We start from the raw sequence: 24,779 nt of genomic DNA, 5'->3' as shown, positions 1-24,779 counted from the left end.
CTGGCTAATTTTGTATTTTTAGTAGAGACAGGGTTTCTTCATGTTGGTCAGGCTGGTCTCGAACTCCCGACCTCAGGTGATCCGCCCGCCTCAGCCTCCCAAAGTGCTGGGATTCCAGGGGTGAACCACAGTGTCCAGCCACATGTTTCTTTAATTTCTCTGTGTGCCAGGATTCACTCCTGAGTACTTTATTATCCTGGCCCACTCTGCTTTGCTTGCAGTGAAACAGCATGGTTTCCTCTTGGCCTTCAGGAAATCCTGTTATAATTCAACCAGTTTTGAAAATGACCTCTTTCTGCTCTACTGAGCTGGTAATGTTTCACTGGGTTAGAGTAGGCCAAGGTCATGTACAGTTCTATACGATTAGCTTAGAGGAGCATACTTTTAAATTTTGATTTCAAACATGTAACCTGACTTAACAGTGGGTCTTCCCACAGTGGGACCATGATAGTGGCAATAGAACTTTCACGTGTTTGGGGCTCTCAGCCAATGCATCCATGAGCCTGAGATAGAGCATTCCTGTGATTCCCAGGTCTGCTCTTCCTTGGTCCTCTGTGCCAACCCATGAAAAAACTGCATGCTATGACCAAATTCAGGATCAAGTTTATCCTGTCTAGAGCCAGCTCTCCGAAGGTGAAATTTTACCTTATTCCTTTGAATCTGTTTTCTTGTATTTTTATTTTGGGATCTTTTAGTAACAAGGCAGCTTCCCGAGATCCTGTTGTGAGCAGTTCTGGAGTCGATGGGTATTTTTACATAGGTGTACATTTGCTTCTATTTGTGTGTGTGTTTGTGACCTACCAGAGGAAAGAGCCTCCATTTGCCTGGAAGCCTGGGATGATTTAATCTCTACTATTTGGGTTGCATTAATTAAGTGGAGTGGATGTTTCAAATACTTAGCTATCTTAGAGATACAAAGGGAAGGTCTTTGAAGAATCTGTACCATAGTGAAAGATACATAAATAGTGTGTGCTGAGAAGAACGAACAGCCCTGGGGGCCAGGAGCAAAACTACTGAAAAGAATTGGTGAAGGATTCATCAGCTTTCTAGGAAAAGGGCAGCATGGGTCTTTATGCTTCATTTTGTCAAGTTTGAGTCATGCCCATTTCATAAAGTATTTGGCCTGTGCTAAGTGTGGTTCAAAATGTGATATCCTTGTTTGATATCACAAGGTGACATGAAGCGGTGGATTAAAGGGAAGAAAACTACCATTTTAGAAAAACAACAGCAATTGAACACCTGAACGTACAAAAAAAAATGAGATTACTATTCATCTCTGGAAACCAAGTTTCATCAGAAATAAGAAAACCGAATACAATTTGAGACAAGTTCTTGGCTGTTGGGCTACTTTCAAGATTCCTTGACTATCAGAGCTCTATAGGGGATCCAAATGTAGCCTTAAGGGTTTTGTCTTGTCTGTTAAATTAATTCACCTGACGGCCGGGCCAGTGGCTCAGGCCTATAATCCCAGCACTTTGGGAGGCCAAGGCGGGCGGATCACCTGAGTCAGGAGTTTGAGACCAGCCTGGCCAACATGGTGAGACCCTGTCTCTACTAAAAATACAAAATTAGCTGGGCGTGGTGGCACGCTTGTAATCCCAGCTACTCGGGAGGCTGGGGCAGGAGAATTGTTTGAATCCGGGAGGTGGAGGTTGCAGTGAGCCGAGATCATGCCTCTACACTCTAGCCTGGGCGACAGAGCAAGACCCTGTCTAAAAAAAAAAGCATGGTGGCTCATGCCTGTAATCCCAGCACTTTGGGAGGCCAAGGCAGGTGGATCACTGGAGGTCAGGAGTTCTAGACCAACCTGGCCAACATGGTGAGACCCCATCTCCACTAAAAATACAGAAGTTAGCCAGGCATGGTGGTGGGTGCCTGTAATCCCAGCTACTTGGGAGGCTGAGGCAGAAGAATCACTTGAACCCGGGAGGTGGAGGTGGCAGTGAGCCAAGATTGTGGCACTGCACTCCAGCCTGGGTGACAGAGCAAGACTCTGTCTCAAAAAAAAAAAAAAAAAAAAAATTAATTTACCTGACAACATGTAGGTATGAAAGATCAAAGCCAGTTGGGAGGGCTGTACAGGCCGGGGACCTATTCATGTTTTCTGAGAGTGGGATCACTTTTTTTTTTTTTTTGAGACAGATTCTTGTTCTGTCACCCAGGCTGGAGTGCAATGGCATGATCTTGGCTCACTGCAACCTCTGCCTCCTGGGTTCAAGCGATTCTCCTGCCTCAGCCTCCCAAGTAGCTGGGACTATAGGCACATGCCACCACGCCCAGCTAATTTTTTGTATTTTTAGTAGAGACAGGGTTTCACCGTGTTAGCCGGGATAGTCTCGATCTTCTGACCTTGTGATCCGCCCACCTTGGCCTCCCAAAGTGCTGAGATTACAGGCGTGAGCCACCGTGCCCAGCCTGGGATCACTTTTTAAAAACAGCTTTTCATGGTGATGACTAACATGACAGAAAGTACGCTATCACAAACAATAATCCTAAACCAAGTTGTTGGATGAGGTTCATTAGCTTTACTTTTTTGACTGTGATTATCTGAGATGCAGTTGACTTTAAGAATGGCCACTACTGAAATTCATCCTGCACAGCAAGATTTTCTTTAGGTTTCCTTTAGAAACATCATGGCTCCCTACCTTTTATTTCTAGCATTAACTTTGGAGGCGCTTTTACTCCTCTAGGAGTGCAGCCAAGCTGACCTTCTCAACCCTGAATCCTGTTATTTATGGAATCAGTGATTCTATTCATTATTAATTCACAGTAGGTCTGGCTTCACACTAATTTTAGAAGCTCTTTCCTCTTGTTACCAGGCAAAACAACAAATGGCCTGGTTTGCCTTTTAGGAGGTAAGAAACCAAAAGTACTCAGATATGACCTTTTAAGATTTGTGCTAATCTCGAAGGCTTGAGATCTTTCTTGGAAACATAGTGAAGAGGTCCATGATTGTTTTCTAAGATTATCACTCAATTGAACATATATTAAAACTCCCTGGAATCAGAAAAAAATACCATGACAAGTATCTTCAATATTGAGTCAAGAATGCTTTTTAGGGCCAAGGTGCTGCCATTTCCAGATGGCACCTTCAGAATTTCTTTCAATTTAGCATTACTAACATTTTGCTGCTTTGATTGAAGCAATGGTAAAGCAACTTGAAGAAATGGTAAAGCAATTCAATGTAAATAAATACAAATGCTGTTAAATGTTCATTTTTTGAAGTTGCTAGCTTTGTGCTCTTTGATTTAAAGGAAGGTTATGATCTCAAACCTGGATGAAATATCCTGTGTGAAGCCAGTTTTTCCCATATACAATTACAAATATTAGGCCCTATAATTTTTTTTTTCTCGAGATGGAGTCTTGCTCTGTCACCCAGGCTTGAATGCAGTGGCGCGATCTCGGCTCACTGCAACCTCCGCCTCGTGAGTTCAAGCAATTCTCCTGCCTCAACCTCCCGAGTAGCTGGGATTACAGGCGCCCACCACCAAACCCAGCTAATTTTTGTATTTTTAGTAGAGACAGAGTTTCACCATGTTGGCCAGGCTGGTCTTAAATTCCTGATCTCCTGATCTGCCCACCTCAGCCTCCTAAAGTGTTGGGATTACAGGCATGAGCCACTGCGCCCAGCCTGGTCCCTGTAATTTAACCCCTTTACTGTATTAAAGCAAATAATTAAGGATGTATGCAAAGATTTAGTTACAAGTTGATACTGGCAAAAATGGGAAGTAAACTAAATGTTCAACTTTAGGAGAATAGTTAAACAAATAATGGCACATGCATACAATAAAATTCTTCTAGCTACTTGAAAAGATGTTGTAGAGGAATATTCAATGACATGATAAGATGACAAGATGTACCGACTAAAAGATGCAGTTTACAAAATAATATAGATAGCATTAGTTTTTAACCCTTTTTGGGTCACATACCTCTTCGAGAATCTGAATAAAAATGCGCATTTACCTTGGGCTTCCTAGCTCCCCATCTTCTCCTTCCTCTGGTTATTGTTTCAGCTTTAGATAGGAGCACATTACTACTATTTTACCTGTTGACCTTTTCCAAGCTTTGTTCTTGGCAGTTTACCTATAAAACTTGAGTTTCTCCCTCGTCTGCAATTGAGGTTAGATAAATCATGAAATACTGAACTTGAAACATTCCCCTAAATTTTATGTAAACAAAAAGGCTTCATGCATAACTTGTGTAAGATTACATCTACTATTCGTTCAGATACTTCTAATGTACTTAATGTTCATTTTTGTGGTCATTCATTCATTCTCGCTGGTAAAACACTCCACACAGAGCCTGGGATGTAGTAAACAAACATGTAAATGTTAGCTAGCTATTATTATTTTCACTCACATGCATTGATTTATCGGTTTACATCTTTATTGGACTGCCACCTTGAGCCTAGCTAGCCAGTGGTGAGTAAGAAAGATATAGTTCTGCTCTCCTATAGCTTCCTTATGTTTATTGGGGGAAGCAGACATCAATCAACCGCTAGAGAAAAAAATAAGGATAGCGCTACGAAGTAGAGATGGAATGCACTGGAAGAGCATATACTGGGGTGCCCAGCCTCTTCTGAGGTGTCAGGGAAGCTGAGACCCTAAGGGTGAAGTAAAATTAGATTTTAAGTTAAGAGTAGAGTGGGTGGGGAGGGAACAGCATCCAAGCAGAGGAAACAGCATGTGAGAAGAGCCCTAAGTCAACATTTGACCTGGATTCCTGTAGGTTTTCATAATTTAGAAAAGTTATACTCTTAGTCATTGGCAGTCAAGAGAGTTGAAAGTGTAAGTCCTCCAACACGGACTTAATTCTGTTTTCAAAGTTTGTCTTCCTTAACTCTGTTTAGAAACTGGAAGATTGGATGTCCGTTACAATTGTGGCGAGCTTCCCGACAGCTCCTAGGCAATATTGTCGGATGTATCGTGGGAAGTAAGCCAGCAAGGTTTCAACTGCAGATCTCAAATGTGAACACCTGGCTCTGAGTCCTAAATTGCCCTGGAAATTTTAACAACATTATCTCAAAATTGTATTTGAAAAAAATAAAAGCAAAAATGGTTCTCCTTGCCCCCATTGTGTGTACAGATGATCTGACTTGCTTCCTTTGAAGCCTATTTGAACATACAAATAGACACAAGCTCACCAGGAATTACAGGTATGGTAGATAGCTTTGTAGGTGCATGTGATTGCAATGGACCCTCTTATCAAGTTTCAGTGATATCAAATTTTACAGCAGGCTGGAGTCTATGAAACCAGACTTTCTGGAAGCAAAAGTTCAGTGTAAGTTCAGAGGCAATGGATGTGACAGAACCACTTTGCAAACATGAAAGATCGAAAGAAAAATTATTTCCCTGTATTTAAGCATTACTAGCCTTTCAAAAATACTTTGCATTTTTCTCCCTCTTCCTACATAACATCATATAAGATAATATTACAAACAAATGCTCAGACAGATGCTGAATTATTTATAAGAACAGGCTACTAATGTGGATTGGAGAAAAGAAATAACAAAGCAAGAAATAATAATGTCATTGAGACTATAGAGTAAAAGGACATAAGCAAATGTGAGTGAACAATGTTTCTAGAGATTTTTACCCCCAGGAAAGTTGTGTGCTGTTACTTGATTCATGTAGATTCTCACTTGAGAATGGAATCAACACCTGAAGAATTAGCTGTACTGTATTATTTAACATTTTATTTATAACCTTTCAGCAATTTTCATAATCAGCATTATCCAGTCAGAGATGTCTTCCGAATCAGGTCCCAGGCTCTGACAGCCATGTTTTTTTTAAGAGAGATGATTTGTAGTACCTCTCCAAATTGTTTCACAATTTGGAATCTTCCGGTCCTTGCCTATTCACTATTGTAATTTTACAGCAGACTACGTCAGCAATAGCAATTAGAAGACTTAGAAGCTCTATTCTAGCGCTGTTTCCAAAAGAAGTATCTAAAGGCTCTGTTTCTAAGGACTTTATTGTTCTGGATTTTTTTTTTGGGTGTGCATGGCCAAGATAGTATTTAAATTTTGGCTATGAACCAACAGGAATCTCTATGGCTATCACTGGGATTGGGGTACAGGAAAGCCAAAACTCTTAAGAGGGATATTTCTCTTTTATAAAGTTATTCCATGATAGGTATGTGCTTCTTAAGCCTTCCTGATGAACCACATCTAATAAGTTCTCTAAATTTTCAAGTATAAAAATCTAATTTCCTTATCATTTAGCAAACCATACTTAAATGATAGCTTAAAAATTAAAATGTAGACAATTTTTTTTGTTTGAGAAAGAAAACCTTTTGTGAATCTTAAATAAATGTTTTTCCAGTTTCTAGTCATTAAATTTCTTAGGAATGATTTTCAACCAGGATGCTGTATTTCAATTAAAACAAACTGGGGTAAATGCAGTTAGATATCCTGGAACAGAAAGAGGACATTAGCGGAAAAACTAGTGATATCCAAAGTCTGTGGTTTAGTTATTAGAAATGCACCAGTGTTAATTTCTTAGTTTTGACAAATGTACCAAGGTTAAGTAAGATGTTAATATTAAGAGAAACTGAGTGAAGGGTTTACAGGAACTCTCTGTACAAATTATTTTATAATTTTTCTATAAATTTAAAATTATTCCAAAGTAAAACATTCATTAAAATGTAAAGCAAATCGGGACATAGATTTCAGGCACCAGAATTGAACTAATTATTACAGTTGATCATTAAGTTTAGTGCCAATCTTAGAAATTAAGATAATGAGGGGTGTGAATAGATTGTATGGTTCTTATAAGAAAAAATAATAGATTCATTACCTTCACTTGAAGTTATAAAATTTTCCAGGTTAAAATTTTAGAAGGAATTTACTGCATAGATGCTTATATAAGAAATCACGAGTAACTGAAAGGGTGATATGTTCAATTACTATTTAATTAAAAAACAAATGTTTTTTTAAAAAAACTTTTAAGTTCAGGGGTACATGTGCAAGATGTGCAGTTTTGTTACATAGGTAAACTTGCGTCATGGGGGTTTGTTGTACAGGTTATTTCATCACCCAGGTATAAAGCCTAGTATCCATTAGTTATTTTTCCTGATCCTCCCCTTCCTCCTACCCACTACCCTCCAGTAGGTCCCAGTGTGTGTTGTTCTCCTGTATGTGTCTATGTATTCTCATCATTTAGCTCCCAATTATAAGTGAGAACATGTGGTATTTAGTTTTCTGTTACTGCGTTAGTTTGCTAAGGATAATAGCCACCAGTTCCATCCATCTCCCTGCCAAGGATATGATCTCATTCTTTTTCATGGCTGCATAGTATTGCATGGTGTATATGTACCACATTTTCTTTATCCAGTCTATCATTGATGGGCATTTAAGTTGATTTCATATCTTTGCTATTGTGAATAGTGCTGCAGTGAACATATGTGTGCATGTGTCTTTATACTATGTAATAGACAATAGAACAATTTAATATACCTTTCAGTATATACTCAGTAATGGGATTGCTGAGTCAAATGGTATTTCTGTCCTTAGGTCTTTGAGGAATTGCCACACTGTCTTCCACAGTGGTTGAACTAATTTACAGTCCCACCAACAGTGTGTTCGTTTTTCTCCACAACCTCACCAGTATCTGTTATTTTTTGACTTTTTAATGATAGTAATTCTAACTGGTGTGAGGTGGTATCTCATTGTGGTTTTGATTTGCATTTCTCTAATGATTAGTGATGTTGAGCTTTTTAAAATATGCTTGTTGGCTGCATGTATGTCTTTTTTTTTGAGAAGTGTCTGTTCATGTCCTTTGCCCACTTTTTAATGAGGTTTTTTTTTCTTGTAAATTTATTTAAGTTCCTTATAGATGCTGGATATTAGGCCTTTGACAGATGCATAGTTTGCAAAAATGTTCTCCCATTCTGTAGGTTGTCTGTTTACTCTGTTGATAGTTTCTTTTGCTGTGCAGAAGCTCTGTAGTTTAATTAGATCCCATTTGTCAATGTTTGCTTTTGTTGAAATTGCTTTTGGCACCTTCATCATGAAATCTTTGCTCATGCCTGTGTCCTGAATGGTATTGCCTAGGTTGTCTTCCAGTGTTCTTATAGTTTTAGGTTTTATATTTAAGTCTTTAATCTATCTTGAGTTAATTTTTGTATATGATGTAAGGAAGGGGTCCAGTTTCAATTTTCTGCATATGGCTAGCCTGTTATCCCAGCAGCATTTATTGAATGGGGAATCCTTTCCTCATTGGTTTTTTTGAGTCAAGTTTATTGAAAATCAGATAGTTGTAGTTGTGTGGTCATATTTCTGGGTTCTGTATTCCGTTCTGTTGGTCTATGTGTCTGTTCTTCTACCAGTACCATGCTGTTTTGGTTACTGTAGCCCTGTAGTAGTTTGAAGTGGGTAGTGTGATGCTTCTAGCTTTGTTCTTTTTGCTTAGAATTACTTTGGCTATTCAGGCTCTTTTTTTGTTCCATATGAATTTTAAAACAGTTTTTTCTACAGTTTAGAACAGTCTTTAAAAATGGTTCTGTGAAGAATGTCAATGGTAGTTTAAAAGAAATAGCATTGAATCTATAAATTGCTTTGGGCAGTATGGCCCTTTTAATGATATTGATTCTTCCTATCCATGAGTATGGAAGGTTTTTCCATTTATTTGTGTCATCTGTAATTTCTTTGAGCAGTGGTTTGTAATTCTCCTTGTGGAGATCTTTCAATTCCCTTGTTAGCTGTATTCCTAGGTATTTTATTCCTTTTATGGCAATCATGAATGAAAGTTTGTTTGTGATTTGGCTCTTGGCTTGACTGTTGTTGGTATATGGGAATGCTAGCAGTTTTTGCACATCGATTTTGTATCCTGAGACTTTGCTGAAGTTGCTTATGAGCTTAAGAAGCTTTTGGGCTGAGACGATGGGGTTTTCTAGATCTAGGATCATGTCATCTGCAAACAGGGATAGTTTGACTTCCTGTCTTCATATTTGAATGCCTTTTTATTTCTTTCTTTTGCTTGATTGCTCTGGCCAGAACTTCCAATACTATGTTGAATAGGAGTGGTGATAGAGGGCATTCTTGTCTTGTGCCAGTTTTCAAGGGGAATGCTTCTGCCTTTTGCCCATTGAGTGTGATGTTGGCTGTGTGTTTGTTATATATGGCTCTTATTATTTTGAGATATGTTCCTTCAATACCTAGTTTATTGAGAGTTTTTAATATGAAGGGATGTTTTATTAAAAACCTTTCTGCATCTATTGAGATAATCGTGTGGTTTTTGTCTTTAGTTCTGTTTGTGTGATGAATCACATTTGTTGATTTGCATATGTTGAACCAACCTTGCCTCCCAAGGATGAAGCCTACTTGATCGTAGTGGATAAGCTTTGAAAACAAATGATGTTAAATAGATTTTTAAAAAATTAATCTTCAAAATGTCAAGTACCTAACTTAAAAAAATACTCACCCATTATTTTGGCAGAGGGGGTTGGGAGAACTAAGACAATATGCCCTAGGTATATTGCTTTTCAATTATCTTAGCTGAGAAGTTAGAAATACAGAAAGTTAGGATTATTGTTTGGAGAACCTAAACGAATGAAACTAATATATCCTTCAGGCTGCGTCTCTTAACTAAAAGGTATCACAGCTTAATCAGGGAGGGGTCATAAACTTAGTGTTGATTCAAGGGGCACTGATAAGCTTTAGGATGGGCAATAAAACTGACAAAGATGTATTAATTTAGGAAACTTACAGGTGGTGGGTCATCCCTCTTCTACCCCAAGATAGGCTTCATGAGTCCTATTAAAATAACTTTATTTTTATCCCAAAATGAATTTTTGAATCTGCTTAAATAATTGAAGCAAGCTAATGATTGTGAGTTCTGCACCAATTTGTATGTAACAGGTGATTTTGGCTGAGAAGTTTTTGTAACTATTGCCAGTCAACTACCCAGACCATGAACAAACAAACAAACAAATAAGCACTTAATGTGTTCTTGTAGAATAAGGACTAAACTTACATCCTGCAAAGGCTCAGTAACTCCTCTGTTGTGGAGAATGCTAGCTGTCTGCCAGAATCAGTGCTCCTATTTCCCAGGCTCCTTTGGAGTTTGGGAGGAATTGATTTGGGCAACTTTCATCCTATTTACTTAAGAGTCATCTCTGGCCCTGGACTGTCCTCTTTCCCTTTCTGGGTAGCTGGAATAGTGCAGCCCTGGGAGATGCATGTTGAAGATAGCAAGAGACACTGTCTGCACCAGCTCTCAAAGGACTATGTGGCTCAGAGCTGTCTGCCAACCCTGAGCCAGTCATCTAAGACCAAAATATGACAGAGGCAACCTTCTGCATTCTCTGAGTTAGTGGGTCTTCCATCACAGCTACTTAGCCCACTTTGTCTAATGTACCTTCAAAAAACAGGGATTCTGGCAAATTGTGCTGGGGAGTATGACTTGGACCTATGATCTCCCATCTTTGACCCTAAATCTCTGCTTTAGGACTCACAAAGTCCAGTGTGTCTTTGGGCACGTGCCTAAGCCTGCAGCACAGATTCCAACTAACCCAGCCACCTGCGTGGAGGCAAAGTCCATCTCACTCCCCAGGTCAGGGCTGAACAGGGCAGGGAAGAGAATGGTTGGCCTCCCTTTGTGAGAGGACCTTGCTGGTTTTGCTACTATATGGATAAATGAAGTACAGGGGTGGACAAGAAGAATTTGAACTAGATAGGCTGGAGCCTGTTCCTCCTATTATGAGACATGTAATCCACCATACATAAGAGTGGGGCTTAGTCAGTGTTAAGCTCCGGCCAACTGGTTCAGCCCTTCCTCCCTTGAGGAGCAACAGCAAGTAGTTAGGGAGAAAACATGGAGATTCCCTCTCCATCATTCCCCAGAAGGGAGGACACAGAAGCTCTATAGAAAAGACCTGGTGTAGGGAAGTATATATTGATTAGGGTGGGAGAAGGGGTAGAGAAAATCTTCCCCTTACTCAAACAAGTCAGCTATCAAATGTGCTCTCCGAGTTGATCTGTTGAATGAGCCTAATTGGTGGCATCCACATCAATATTAGAGAATGTTTGCCAAATATGAGAATTTTGGTTTCACTGTTTGGTAATCCTGGCCTTTTTGAGACACACCCTGTGGGAGAGGACACAGAAGCATTGGATAATAGATGCAAAGGTAATGAATCCCCAGGAAACAGAATCCCAGTCACAACCTGTTCTTTCCTATGTCCTGTGACAGGTTCCTGGGTGACTCACAGGCAGGCCCACCCTAAGATTTGTGGGGTTTGAGAGAAAAGTATCAACAGTTATTCAAATGTTTTCAATCAAGCTAACAAATTATAAAATATGTGCTATTCTTTGAACCATGAATTGGAATATTTAAAAAAAGCAAGAAAATTGCCTCTGAACACTACTGCAAAGCAATCTTTAATGCAATAGTCTATTCCATTCATGATACCTGAGGAAAGGTTGGGCAAGTTGTCTTCTCTTGTGTTTTAGCCACTCAAACCCATAAAACCTCTGCAGCAGTGTTCATCTCTGAAGTCCACAGCAGCAAGATCCACATCTCTGATGGCATTTGGATGTGAGGCAAGAGATGTGGGGAACATTTCCCTGAAGCCTGAACAGAGAAGGTCAGGAGATCTGATGTTTAGGGTCAGGGTCTCAGTTGCAAGAGCTGAAGGACAAAGCTGTCCATGTGTTCTTTAACATTATGTCTTTTTTGTGTTTGTGACATGTGGAGTCCTCCAAAGCATGGTCCCCTCTTGCCTGGGCCTAAGGGCAGTATGTCTTGCACATTCTTCTTGGACGCTTACTTGGAAGATTTCTTGCAGTTGTGAATGGAGCCACTCCTGCTCTGCTGTCTGAGACTGTATATGCTGCTCTGAGAGTGAGCTTTCTTCCTAAGCATTCTTTCATTAGCATCCTGAATGGAGGGTGTTGTCTTTTCTAGTTCCGGATAGCCCTCTTTCTAGGGAACAGGGGACAACAGCCCCAGAGTTAGCTTAGGGGCTATTTGGGCAGCATTATCCTTTGTATTATCTGGAAGCATCCTTCCACACCAACAGTCGGCCAGAGCACCCAGGCAGAATCTAGGCATCCAAGTTCTCGACCGCTTCCCCAACTTCCCTTCAGTCCCACATATTTCTTTTTCATTCTTTTCCTTCAGGACTGACTGAGTCCTCCAGCAAATACACAGGGCTCCTACTCTCCACCCCAGTAGCCAAATGCCTGAACTGGGCCTGCAGATTACCATGGCCCCTTCCCCATCCCCCATTTCCACAGTTTATGCTCAACTACATTGTCTCCAAATAATCAGACAACAGGTACAACTGCTTCATAAAGCTGTTGCAATTCCCTAGTGATAAACTCACATCAGCACCAGGGAAGATGCTTGTCTTTCTATTCCCAATGGCTGGAGGGCATCAATCTAACCCTCCCAATGGTTATGGCAAATACCAAATGCTCCCCAATGGGGCTATGTCCTGATAAGTCTATTTAAGTTGAAAAAAAATTAAGTCAAAAATGCATTTAATGCACGGAACTTACTAAACATCATAGCTTAGCCTATCCTACATTAAAAGTGCTCAGAACACTTACATTAGCCTATAGTTGGGCAAAATCATTTAACACAAAGCCTATAATAGTGCTGAGTATCTCGTGAAATTTATTCAATACTGTACTGAAAATGAAAAACAGAATGGCTGTATGTGCACTCAAAGTATGATTTCTACTGAACGCATATGGCTTTTCCACTATCCCAAATGCCAAAAAAAGGAAATTCCTGCAAGTTGGGGACTGTTTATAATTTACACAGATGTTTAAAAGAATGGGAGGGACTAACATAGGCTCTGCTTTACATCATTTAAAATCGGGATTTCCTTTTGTCAAAAGGTTATTTCTACCTACTCTAGATTTGGGCAAGTACATTTACACAGGATTTATAGGATTTATAGCCCGAAATGTACACCATGATTATTCAGGTGTTTTTTGTTTTTGAACTCAAAGACTAACCTGCAGAAGACCTGCAGATACTGAGACAAAGATGACACTGTCCTTAACCACGACTTTCTTGAAATGCAGTAGAACATGATCATAAGGGCAACCCATCATCCTTGAGCCTAAATGTAGTATTTAATATCATTAGACTGGGGGTTTGTCCTTGAGTATGTTGAGAAGAAAGCTGATGTTCAATTTTGAGGGAAAAATAGAAGACTTCACTCGAAAATTGGTGAGTAGGATGACTCCTTTTCGGAGATGGGGTTGATTGTACTTCAGTTTTTTCCTGAGGAGTCCATACATATGTAATTAATTAGGATAGTTCAGCAAGGATTGATATCCAATTAGAATGCTACATTCCAATTTTGACCATCTCCTGGTTCATTTCTGTATGTATTTTGCTTTTAAAATAATAATTGAGCAAAATAATAATTGAACTTGATATGCTCCAGGCACTATAGTAGGCTCTTTCCCAATGTAATAACTTACTTATTCCTGACCAAAAAACTTCTGTAAGATAGGTTTAATTGTGTTCATTTGACAGGTGATGGAGCTAAAGGTAGAAGAGGGTAGTCACCTGCCAAAAATCTCACAAGTAACAAATCTCAGAGCTGGAATTTGAGCTTGCAGCTCTATGGTCCCAGAACCTTTTGCACTAAGTCATACTGCCTTCTACAGTATTTGCAAATACACAGGTGCCTGGTCTAAACAACTCATGCTAAGGGAGTTCAGGTCTGGGGTGATCAACAGAAGTTTCACTGCAAAGGTAAACTAGGAGGTGAGAGCTAGTCCTGATATTAGGTAACACAGATCCATTTGAATACAGGAAAACATTTGCTTCCCGGAAAGTCTAGCCTGGGTAGAAACTGCCTTGGACTGTGTCAGAATGCCAGGTCCTATGGCATGTTGGTTTCATGTTCATGGGTAAAGTTAGGCTGGAGTTTTGTTTTTAATTCAGGAATCCAAAAAACGTCTTTTTTCTTTTTTTTTTTTTCTGTTTAGGTTTATATTTGCTTCTGGGGCAAAATACTGGAATGAATGTGATGCAGCTGAGAAAGAATAGCAGCTTTAATATAAGCCTGCTTTTTCCTCCCTACCAGGCCAAAAGTTTCAGCAGAACACTCCAGTGCTCTGATTCCATTCAGTTACAGCTCCTCACCATTCAGAAGCCAAAACTCAAGAGACAAGAATTGGTGGGAGCAAAAGCAGGTTTATTTGGAGGGCCAGCAAACTGAGAAGAGGGTAGACTAGTATCCTAAAGCACCATCCTAAGTCAGTACAAATTTTAGGCTCTTTTTATGTTAAGAACATGGGAAAAGGAGGAGGTCAAAATCAAGAGGTAACCAGTGATCACAGACATCTGCATGTCAGTGAGGGTCTGAGAAGGTTGGGAATTTCTTTGTCCTTGGTCAGATCACAATGCTTCTATAAACGTTTAACAAAACATAGTTGTTTACATACTTCTCCTTTAATCCCAGAGTTAGTTTTAAAAACTACATGATTGCTGTTTTTGCATATTATCTCAGTGTTCTAAAATTATCCTAGCCTACTTGCAGGAATGGGTAGAGGCCCCTTCAACAAAAATGGAGTTAGTTTTGTTAGTTCTTTTGCTGTTTCATTGTTACACATTTGCTTTGGGCACACAGCTTTGGTCCCCCTATCCCCTATTTCAACTCTCCTGGGGTTCTCCATGTAACAAAACACCTTACCTGTGAGTTTTATGTCAACAGGGAAACGTTTAGAGAATAGTATGTGTTCTACAACTTTTGGCAACATGAACCTTTGTGAGCAGGACATTAACATTTCCTTTTCCATCATTGTTGAACTAATTTTGTGGTGCAAAATAGAGGGGATGATGATGTCACCTTGGGGATGAGAAGTGGAACTGTGAAGCAAGTTCCTCAGGGCCTCCACACACCTGCCTAGCTCTCCACACAGGGCTCTGCATTCTTGGAAATGATCAGAACTTTCACTGAGGTTTTTTTTTTTTTATGTTTCCTTATATCACCTCCTGATTTTATATGTATTCCATGTTTCTTTATAGCACGTGAATTAATCTTATTGTAGAGAGAGGAGGTGCAATGTAACAGTTAAAAACAGGGACCATTGTGGAAGACAGTGTGGTGATTCCTCAAAGACCTAGAGGCAGAAATACCATTTGACCCAGAAATCCCATTACTGGGTACATACCTAAAGGAATATAAATCCTTCTATTCTATTATAAAGATATGTGCATGCATATGTTTCTTGTAGCACTGTTCACAGTAGCAATGACATGGAGTCAACCTAAATGTCCATCAATGATAGACTGGATAAAGAAAATGTGGTACATATACACCATGGAATACTATGCAGCCATAAAAAGGAATGAGATCATGCCCTTTGCAGGGACATGGATGGAGCTGGAAGCTATTATCTTCAGCAAAAGATTGCAGGAACAGAAAACCAAATACTGGATGTTCTCACGTGTAAGTGGGAGTTGAATGATGAGAACACATGGACACAGGGAGGGGAACAACAGACACTGGGCCCTGCCAGAGACTGAAGGAGGGAGAGCAACAGGAAGAATAGCTAATGCATGCTGGGCTTTACCTAGGTAGTTAGATGATCTGTGCAACAAACCACCATGGCACACGTTTACTTATATAACAAACCTGCACATCCTACACATGTGCCCCTGAACTTAAAATAAAAGCTGGAAATTAGAAAAAAAAATGCAGGGATTATGGAGGCAACCAGATCATTTCTGTCATTTTCTAGTTGTACGACCTTGGGTAAGTTACTCAATTTCTCTGTAAATAGTCTATAAAATGGGGAGGTAATTCCTCCCATCCAGGTTTGCTAAGAGGCTTAAATGTAAAACTGTATGCCAGCCCTTAGCAAAATGCGTACTACATTGTAAATGCTCAAAAAGCGGTAGTGATTATTGTTATTGGTTTGTCTTTCATGTTTCTAGTTTCTTGGTGAGAGAGTCATGACTATTTTTTTTTCTTCAACAGCAAGACTGATGACAATGTCTGTGTCTACACCAGCATTTCCTAATTGCCGATATAGGCCATGGAAGCAAAATGTTCTTGCCTTTGGTTTTCCCCTCCCTGCCTTGTTTCTGGGTGGTCTTTCCCCTCTCCCACCTCATCTCTTCTTCCACTCCTTACCCTCCACCACCAGATTCAGGGTAGAGAATATGGGCATGCTGTTACCAGTGTTCAGCATAATTTTAATGGAAAAATGCTATTCTTCATAATCCCACAATACTACGCTGCTTCTGTTAACAAAAAACTATTTATTGTATAGACCAGAAAACATCTGGTGACTGAATTTTCTCTATTTTTTTCAATCAGTCATGCAATATACACTTAATACAACTCTGAGACTCCTTGATAACAAACTAGCAAAAATGAGGATAAAACACTTTACAGACTAAAAATTCCATTTAAATCTTTGTTTTTGATCCAAGCACATACAGGGGTAGGAATGCTGAATGTTCAAAAGAGTTGTTTCTATCCCCAAGAGAAGTGGCCTGGAAGGGAGGGAGAGGTCATCATCAATGAGGTGTCATTGGCAGTCACGCTGACATGGTCTCAGCCATACTTGCTGATTCCCTTGGAAGGGTGGCTCCACTCGGGGCACTGCTCAGGGTCTGGGTCAGCTCACCCCCACTCTCTATTCCTGCTGTGGCTGTCTGCACAGCCACGCCATCAGCCCAGCCATTCCTCTTCCCTTCTCAGAGAATTCATGCTTTCCTGGCACTTAGAAGCAGTGGTAGTTCTGGAAAAGGAAACCAAAGTGAGATAGAGAGGGTAGAGCCCAGTGTGGGAGTCACTGCATGAGTAAGTCTGGGTTCAAGTCTGGGCTCTAATGCGTCCTGGCTGGGAGCCTCTGAGTAAATAATTTAGCTTCTTGAGCCCTATTATCTGTAAAACAGTGCTTCCTTTATTCATCATTAGATATTGAGTGAGTACTTACTGCATGCCAGCACTGTTCTAGGTGCTCACTGGTGCTAGGGATGGGGGTTAGGGGCTATGGGTATAGAGAGTCCAGTTTTAAAATAAGTCAGAGAAGAATTCACTGAGAAGGTGACATCTGAGTAGACACTTGAATGAAGTGAGGGTCTCTGGGGGAAGAATGTTCTGCAAGAGGTAGCTAGTGCAAAGGCCCTGTGGTACAAAGGAGCCTGATGTGCTAGAAGCCCAGTGAGGGCACCAGTGTGGCTAGAGCAGTTGAGAGAAGCAGACAATAGCAGCAGATGGGTCAGCTCCCTAGCCAAGGTGTGTGAAGCCGTGTAGTCCTGGGAAGGATTGGGCTTTTACATTGAGATAGGATGGGAAGTCATTGGAGGGTTGTGAGCCAAGGACTTATGTTTTGCAAGGGTCACTCTGGTTGCTGTGTTGAGAATAGACCATAGGCAAGCCTACCCAGGAAGCAGGGAAACGGGTTAGGAGGCTATTGCCTCTGCGTGACAGGTGGTGGAGTGGACCAGGGTGTAGCTGTGGAGGTGGTGAGAAAAGGCTGAATTCTGGAGATAGCTTGAAGGAAGAATGAATAGCATTTCTGATGGAGTGGATGTGGGTGTGAGAGAAAGAAAATAGGAGAACTCAGAGGTTTTTGGCCTGAACAATTGGAAGAATTGTGTAGCTATTAACTGAGATGGGAAAGCCGGGGGAGGAAGGGATGGGAGATAGATGGAGAACTTGATGATAATAATAATTTTGCCCTGCCTCCCTCACAGGACTAAATGTGATGATTTATGTGTAATTTACCCCGCAAATATGCTCTGTGGTTACTGGTATTCAAAGGGCCCTCTCCTTCCTATGCAGAAGCAGTCTGTTCCCTGGACATGCTCCTCTCTCTCAGTCCTCAGGTGGTGCCAGTTGGTGGGGGAGAATGTTCCTGGCATGTGGACTTGAATCTGGCAGGTATCATCTGAGCTATGTTTAGGTGGATATTTTGGGATAGGTCCTCACAAATGTGACTCAAGTATGACTTAACAGTTAATATCTTTATTTCTCCCTAACAGAATATTGTTTCTAATTTTTCTTTTATATAGCAACTGATGTTGCCATGCAGATCCCTTGGTTGCTATGAGATGGTAACATCACTCTGCCCCACCATTGGCCAGTGCCTCCTCAGCTGCGGTGCCTCCCAGGCTGTGTGGTTCTCACGCGGACCACTGACACAGAGCTGTTACTATGGTGAACTTTACAATTTCCTTTGATTGGTGGATTTCAGAAATAGGCCATCAGCGGAATTCATTATATTCAGCTAAGTAAAAATGAAAAATAAATACTATAGCTTTCCCCTCATCACTAACATGAAGGAAACGTGACCCTTCATGACATAATAAATCGCTGTTCGGTAACTTAGGATCCTTCAGGGGACTGAAGCGGGATGATTCTCCTATGCCAAATTTGGGTGGGAAAGATATTCCCTGTAGCTTTGAGTCCACTCTTCAGAGTTAAGGGCAGTGGGCCAACCAGAGTTGGAACTTCAGAGTTGGGAGGAGGTGTGGGATGGGGCATGCATTGAAATGTAAACTCTATTGTCTCTGAAGTGATGGGTGATGCTGGGGGCCTGAGTGTGGAGGGCAGTTTTACATCTCAGGACAATGTTTTCTCAGATGCTCTTCCAGAAAGGAAAGCCAGGAGTACTCCTGGCTGGAGGCGGCATGCCTGAGGTCAGAGTCAAAGTAGGGTTTGTGCTGTCTGAATCCTTTCTCCCACTCTCCCCAGCCTGGCTCAGCTTCTCAGCTTCTCAGGTGGATTGGTGAGTCCTGGCCAATTATGCTTCAGCTCATCTCTACTCTCGGCAAATAGGAAAAGGGAGTGAAGGACTGAGTTTTAACCCTTCTAATTTCGTAACCTGACTCTCTATAAGAAAAAGTAGGAGAAAGACTGAAGAACCCGAGAGAACAGGTGAATTATTTTAAGTGCATCAGATCTACCTTTCTAACAAGTCTTGTTTGGAGTGATGGGGGTGTGGGTGGGGGAGGGGAGGGGAAGGCCCAGGCTAAAGGGAGGGAGAGAGTCAGGGAACCACAAAAACAAAGCAGGTAACAGATTGGAAGCCCTAGGGCTAGTGTTTGACACCCAGACTACATCAGTTTTAAAACCTCTTTGCTCTATATAATAAAGCTGTTTTTAGTAATAATCACAACATGAAATGAAAATAATGATGGCCAGAAATGTTCTTTTATGAAATTTTGTGTCGTATCAATAAAAACTAAAAATACAGTAAATGCTACAATCCAAAAAAGGAAAGAAAGTTATAGTATAATATTTTTAGTTTCATTAGTGTATTTTTTGAATAAAGGGATGAAAACTTATACCTACATATTGGTCTTTCATGTCAGGCCTCTGAGCCCAAGCCAAGCCATCGCATCCCCTGTGACTTGCACGTATATATGCCCAGATGGCCTGAAGTAACTGAAGAATCACAAAAGAAGTGAATATGCCTTGCCCCACCTTGACTGATGACATTCCACCACAAAAGAAGTGTAAATGGCCGGTCCTTGCCTTAACTGATGACATTACCTTGTGAAAGTCCTTTTCCTGGCTCATCCTGGCTCAAAAAGCACCCCCACTGAGCACCTTGCGACTCCCACTCCTGCCCACTGAGCACCTTGTGACCCCCACTCCTGTCCGCCAGAGAACAAACCCCCTTTGACTGTAATTTTCCTTTGCCTACCCAAATCCTATAAAACGGCTCCACCCTTATCTCCTTTTGCTGACTCTCTTTTCGGACTCAGCCCGCCTGCACCCAGGTGATTAAAAGGTTTATTGCTCACACAAAGCCTGTTTGGTGGTCTCTTCACACGGATGCACATGAAATTTGGTGCCGTGACTCGGATCGGGGGACCTCCCTTGGGAGATCAATCCCCTGTCCTCCTGCTCTTTGCTCCCTGAGAAAGATCCACCTATGACCTCAGGTCCTCAGACCGACCAGCCCAAGAAACATCTCACCAATTTCAAATCCAGTAAGCGGCCTCTTTTTACTCTCTTCTCCAACGTCCCTCACTATCCCTCAACCTCTTTCTCCTTTCAATCTTGGTGCCACACTTCAATCTCTCCCTTCTCTTAATTTCAATTCCTTTCATTTTCTGGTAGAGACAAAAGAGACATGTTTTATCCATGAACCCAAAACTCCGGCGCCGGTCACGGAAGGCAGCCTTCCCTTGGTGTTTAATCATTGCAGGGACGCCTCTCTGATTATACACTCACGTTTCAAGGGTGTCAGACCACGCAGGGACGCCTGCCTTGGTCCTTCACCCTTAGCGGCAAGTCCCGCTTTCCTGGGGCAGGGGCAAGTACCCCTCAACCCCTTCTTCACCCTCAGCGGCAAGTCCCGCTTTCCTGGGGCAGGGGCAAGTACCCCTCAACCCCTTCTTCACCCTCAGCGGCAAGTCCTGCTTTCCTGGGGCAGGGGTAAGTACCCTCAGCCCCTTCTCCTTCACCCTTAGCGACAAGTCCCACTTTCCTAGGGGGCAAGAACCCCCCAACCGCTTATTTCCGCGCCCCAACCTCTTATCTCTGTGCCCCAATCCCTTATTTCCGCACCCTGACCTCTTATCTCTGTGCCCCAATCCCTTATTTCCGTCCCCCAACCCCTTCTCTGCTTTTCTGGAGGGCAAGAACCCCCCACCCCTTCTCCATGTCTCTACTCTTTTCTCTGGGCTTGCCTCCTTCTCTATGGGTAAGCTTCCACCTTCCATTCCTCCTTCTTCTCCCTTAGCCTGTGTTCTCAAAAACTTAAAACCTCTTCAATTCACACATGACCTAAAACCTAAATGCCTTATTTTCTTTTGCAATGCCGCTTGACTCCAATACAAACTCGACAGTAGTTCCAAATAGCCAGAAAATGGCACTTTGAATTTTTCCATCCTGCAAAATCTAAATAATTCTTGTCGTAAAATAGGCAAACGGTCTGAGATGCCTGACGTCCAGGCATTCTTTTACACCTCAGTCCCTTCCTAGTCTCTGTGCCCAGTGCAACTCATCCCAAATCTTCCTTCTTTCCCTCCCGCCTGTCCTCTCAGTCCCAACCCCAAGCATCGCTGAGTCTTTCTAATCTTCCTTTTCTACAGACCCATCTGACCTCTCCCTTCCTCCCCAGGTTGTTCCTCGCCAGGCCGAGCTAGGTCCCAATTCTTCCTCAGCCTCCACTCCTCCACCCTATAATCTTTTTATCACCTCCCCTCCTCACACCTGGTCTGACTTACAGTTTCGTTTCGTGACTAGCCCTCCCCCACCTGCCCAGCAATTTACTCTTAAAAAGGTGGCTGGAGCCAAAGGCATAGTCAAGATTAATGCTCCTTTTTCTTTATCCCAAATCAGATAGCGTTTAGGCTCTTTTTCATCAAATATAAAAATCCAGCCCAGTTCATGACTTGTTTGGCAGCAACCCTGAGACACTTTACAGCCCTAGACCCTAAAAGGTCAAAAGGCCATCTTATTCTCAAAATACATTTTATTACCCAATCTGCTTCTGACATTAGAACTCCAAAAATTAAATTCCAGCCCTCAAACCCCACAACAGGATTTAATTAACCTCGCCTTCAAGGTGTACCATAATAGAAAAAAGTTGCAATTCCTTGCCTCCACTGTGAGACAAACCCCAGCCACATCTCCAGCATACAAGAACTTCCAAACGCCTGAACCGCAGCTGCCAGGGGTTCCTCCAGAACCTCCTCCCCCATGAGCTTGCTACATGTGCCAGAAATCTGGCCACTGGGCCAAGGAATGCCCGCAGCCTGGGATTCCTCCTAAGCCGTGTCCCATCTGTGTGGGACCCCACTGAAAATCGGACTGTTCAACTCACCTGGCAGCCACTCCCAGAGCCCCTGGAACTCTGGCCCAAGGCTCTCTGACTGACTCCTTCCCAGATCTTCTCGGCTTAGCGGCTGAAGACTGACACTGCCCGATCGCCTCGGAAGCCCCCTAGACCATCACGGACGCCGAGCTTCGGGTAACTTTCACAGTGGAAGGTAAGCCCGTCCCCTTCTTAATCAATACGGAGGCTACTCACTCCACATTACCCTCTTTTCAAGGGCCTGTTTCCCTTGCCTCCATAACTGTTGTGGGTATTGACGGCCAGGCTTCTAAACCTCTTAAAACTCCCCAACTCTGGTGCCAACTTAGACAATACTCTTTTAAGCACTCCTTTTTAGTTATCCCCACCTGCCCAGTTCCCTTATTAGGCTGAGACACTTTAACTAAATTATCTGCTTCCCTGACTATTCCTGGACTACAGCTATATCTCACTGCTGCCCTTCTTCCCAATCCAAAGCCTCCTTTGCGTCCTCCTCTTCTATCCCCCCACCTTAACCCACAAGTATAAGATACCTCTACTCCCTCCTTGGCGACCAATCATGCACCCCTTACTATCTCATTTAAACCTAATCACCCTTACCCCACTCAACGCCAGTATCCCATCCCGCAGCACGCTTTAAAAAGATTAAAGCCTGTTATCACTCGCCTGCTACAGCATGGCCTTTTAAACCCTATAAACTCTCCTTACGATTCCCCCATTTTACCTGTCCTAAAACCAGACAAGCCTTTCAAGTTAGTTCAGGATCTGCGCCTTATCAACCAAATTGTTTTGCCTATACACCCTGTGGTGCCAAACCCATATACTCTCCTATCCTCAATACCTGCCTCTACAACCCATTATTCTGTTCAGATCTCAAACCTGCTTTCTTTACTATTGCTTTGCACCCTTAATCCCAGCCTCTCTTCGCTTTCACTTGGACTGACCCTGACACCCATCAAGCTCAGCAAATTACCTAGGCTGTACTGCCGCAAAGCTTCACAGACAGCCCCCATTACTTCAATCAAGCCCAGATTTCTTCCTCATCTGTTACCTATCTCGGCATAATTCTCATAAAAACACACGTGCTCTCCCTGCCAATCGTGTCCAACTGATCTCTCAAACCCAAGCACCTTCTACAAAACAACTCCTTTCCTTCCTAGGCATGCCTTTCTGTCCAAACAGCTTGACCTTACTGTTTTAGCCTAGCCCTCAAGTCTGTGTGCAGTGGCTGCCGCTGCTTTAATACTTTTAGAGGCCCTCAAAATAAGTAGAGGCCTTTCCTACAGGGTGTGAGAAGGTCACCGCAGTCATTTCTTCCATTCTGTCAGACATAATTCCTCAGTTTAGCCTTCCCACCTCAGTACAGTCTGATAACAGACGAGCCTTTATTAGTCAAATCAGCCAAGCAGTTTTTCAGGCTCTTATTCAGTGAAACCTTTATATCCCTTATGGTCCTCCATCTTCAAGAAAAGTAGAATGGACTGAAGTTCTTTTAAAAACACACCTCACCAAGCTCAGCCACCAACTTAAAAAGGACTGGATAATACTTTTACCACTTTCCCTTCTCAGAATTCAGGCCTGTCCTCAGAATGCTACAGGGTACAGCCCATTTAAGGTCCTGTATAGACGCTCCTTTTTATTAGGCCCCAGTCTCATTCCAGACACCAGACCAACTTAGACTGTGCCTCAAAAAAAAAAAAAAAAACAAAAAAAAAACTTGTCATCCCTACTATTTTCTGTCTAGTTCATACTCGTATTCACCGTTCTCAACTACTCATACATGCCCTGCTCTTGTTTACACTGCCAGTTTACACTGTTTTTCCAAGCCATCACAGCTGATATCTCCTGGTGCTATCCCCAAACTGCCACTCTTAACTCTTGAAGTAAATAAATAATCTTTGCTGGCAGGACTATGCTGAATCTCCTTAAGCACTCTCTAATCAGACATCCTGAGTCGTCCCAATTCTTAGACCTTTTATACCTGTTTTTCTCCTTCTGTTATTCCATTTAGTTTTTCAATTCATACAAAACCGTGTCCAGGCCATCACCAATCATTCTATATGACAAACTTTTCTTCTAACATCCCCACAACATCACCCCTTCAAGACCCACCCCACAAGACCTCCCTTCAGCTTAATCTCTCCCACTCTAGGTTCCCACGCCGCCCCTAATCCCGCTTGAAGCAGCCCTGAGAAACATCGCCCATTCTCTCTCCATACCACCCGCCAAAAAATTTTCGCCGCCCCAACACTTCAACACTATTTTGTTTTATTTTTCTTATTAATATAAGAAGGCAGGAATGTCAGGCCTCTGAGCCCAAGCCAAGCCATCGCATCCCCTGTGACTTGGACGTATATACGCCCAGATGGCCTGAAGTAACTGAAGAATCACAAAAGAAGTGAATATGCCTTGCCCCACCTTGACTGATGACATTCCACCACAAAAGAAGTGTAAACGGCCGATCCTTGCCTTAACTGATGACATTACCTTGTGAAAGTCCTTCTCCTGGCTCATCCTGGCTCAAAAAGCACCCCCACTGAGCACCTTGCGACCCCCACTCCTGCCCACTGAGCACCTCGAGACCCCCCACTCCTGCCCGCTAGAGAACAAATCCCCTTTGACTGTAATTTTCCTTTATCTACCCAAATCCTATCAAACGGCCCCACCCTTATCTCCCTTTGCTGACTCTCTTTTCGGACTCAGCCCACCTGCACCCAGGTGATTAAAAGGTTTATTGCTCACACAAAGCCTGTTTGGTGGTCTCTTCACACGGACGCGCATGAAATTTCACAGTCATGAATAGTGATGTTTTGGTTTCTGTTTTTGTGATTAACTTCTGCAAATTTGTCAATGACTTTGTCAGAGTTATTTTTCTTCCCATATTCATGAAGTTTCTATCTATCTTTGATCAAGGAACATTTTTCATTAATTTTAATTTTGAAAGCTTACTTTCACATGAAGGAACAGATTAAAAAAGTAAGAAAAAGCCTTAAACATAAGGATACATTTGGCAGAAATACGT

General features: G+C 42.0%; 1 long non-coding RNA gene across 2 annotated transcripts in view; it reads left to right on the top strand.

Moving 5' to 3' along the window:
* The window catches only part of LOC100980851 (uncharacterized), a 30,909-nt gene extending 6,398 nt beyond the window's left edge, over window positions 1-24,511 (top strand). For both annotated transcript variants that reach the window (XR_158383.5, XR_004669852.3), the window contains exons 3-4: window positions 18,000-18,864; window positions 19,302-24,511. This is a non-coding gene — a long non-coding RNA (uncharacterized LOC100980851). The remainder of the gene's footprint in view (window positions 1-17,999; window positions 18,865-19,301) is intronic.
* Window positions 24,512-24,779: the final 268 nt, after the last annotated feature.

This window comes from Pan paniscus, chromosome 12 (assembly GCF_029289425.2).
Source record: "Pan paniscus chromosome 12, NHGRI_mPanPan1-v2.0_pri, whole genome shotgun sequence".
In the NCBI taxonomy this organism is placed as follows: Eukaryota; Metazoa; Chordata; class Mammalia; order Primates; family Hominidae; genus Pan; species Pan paniscus.
The sequence above is the reverse complement of the archived record's forward strand: the minus strand, read 5'-3'. Positions and strand labels throughout refer to the sequence as shown.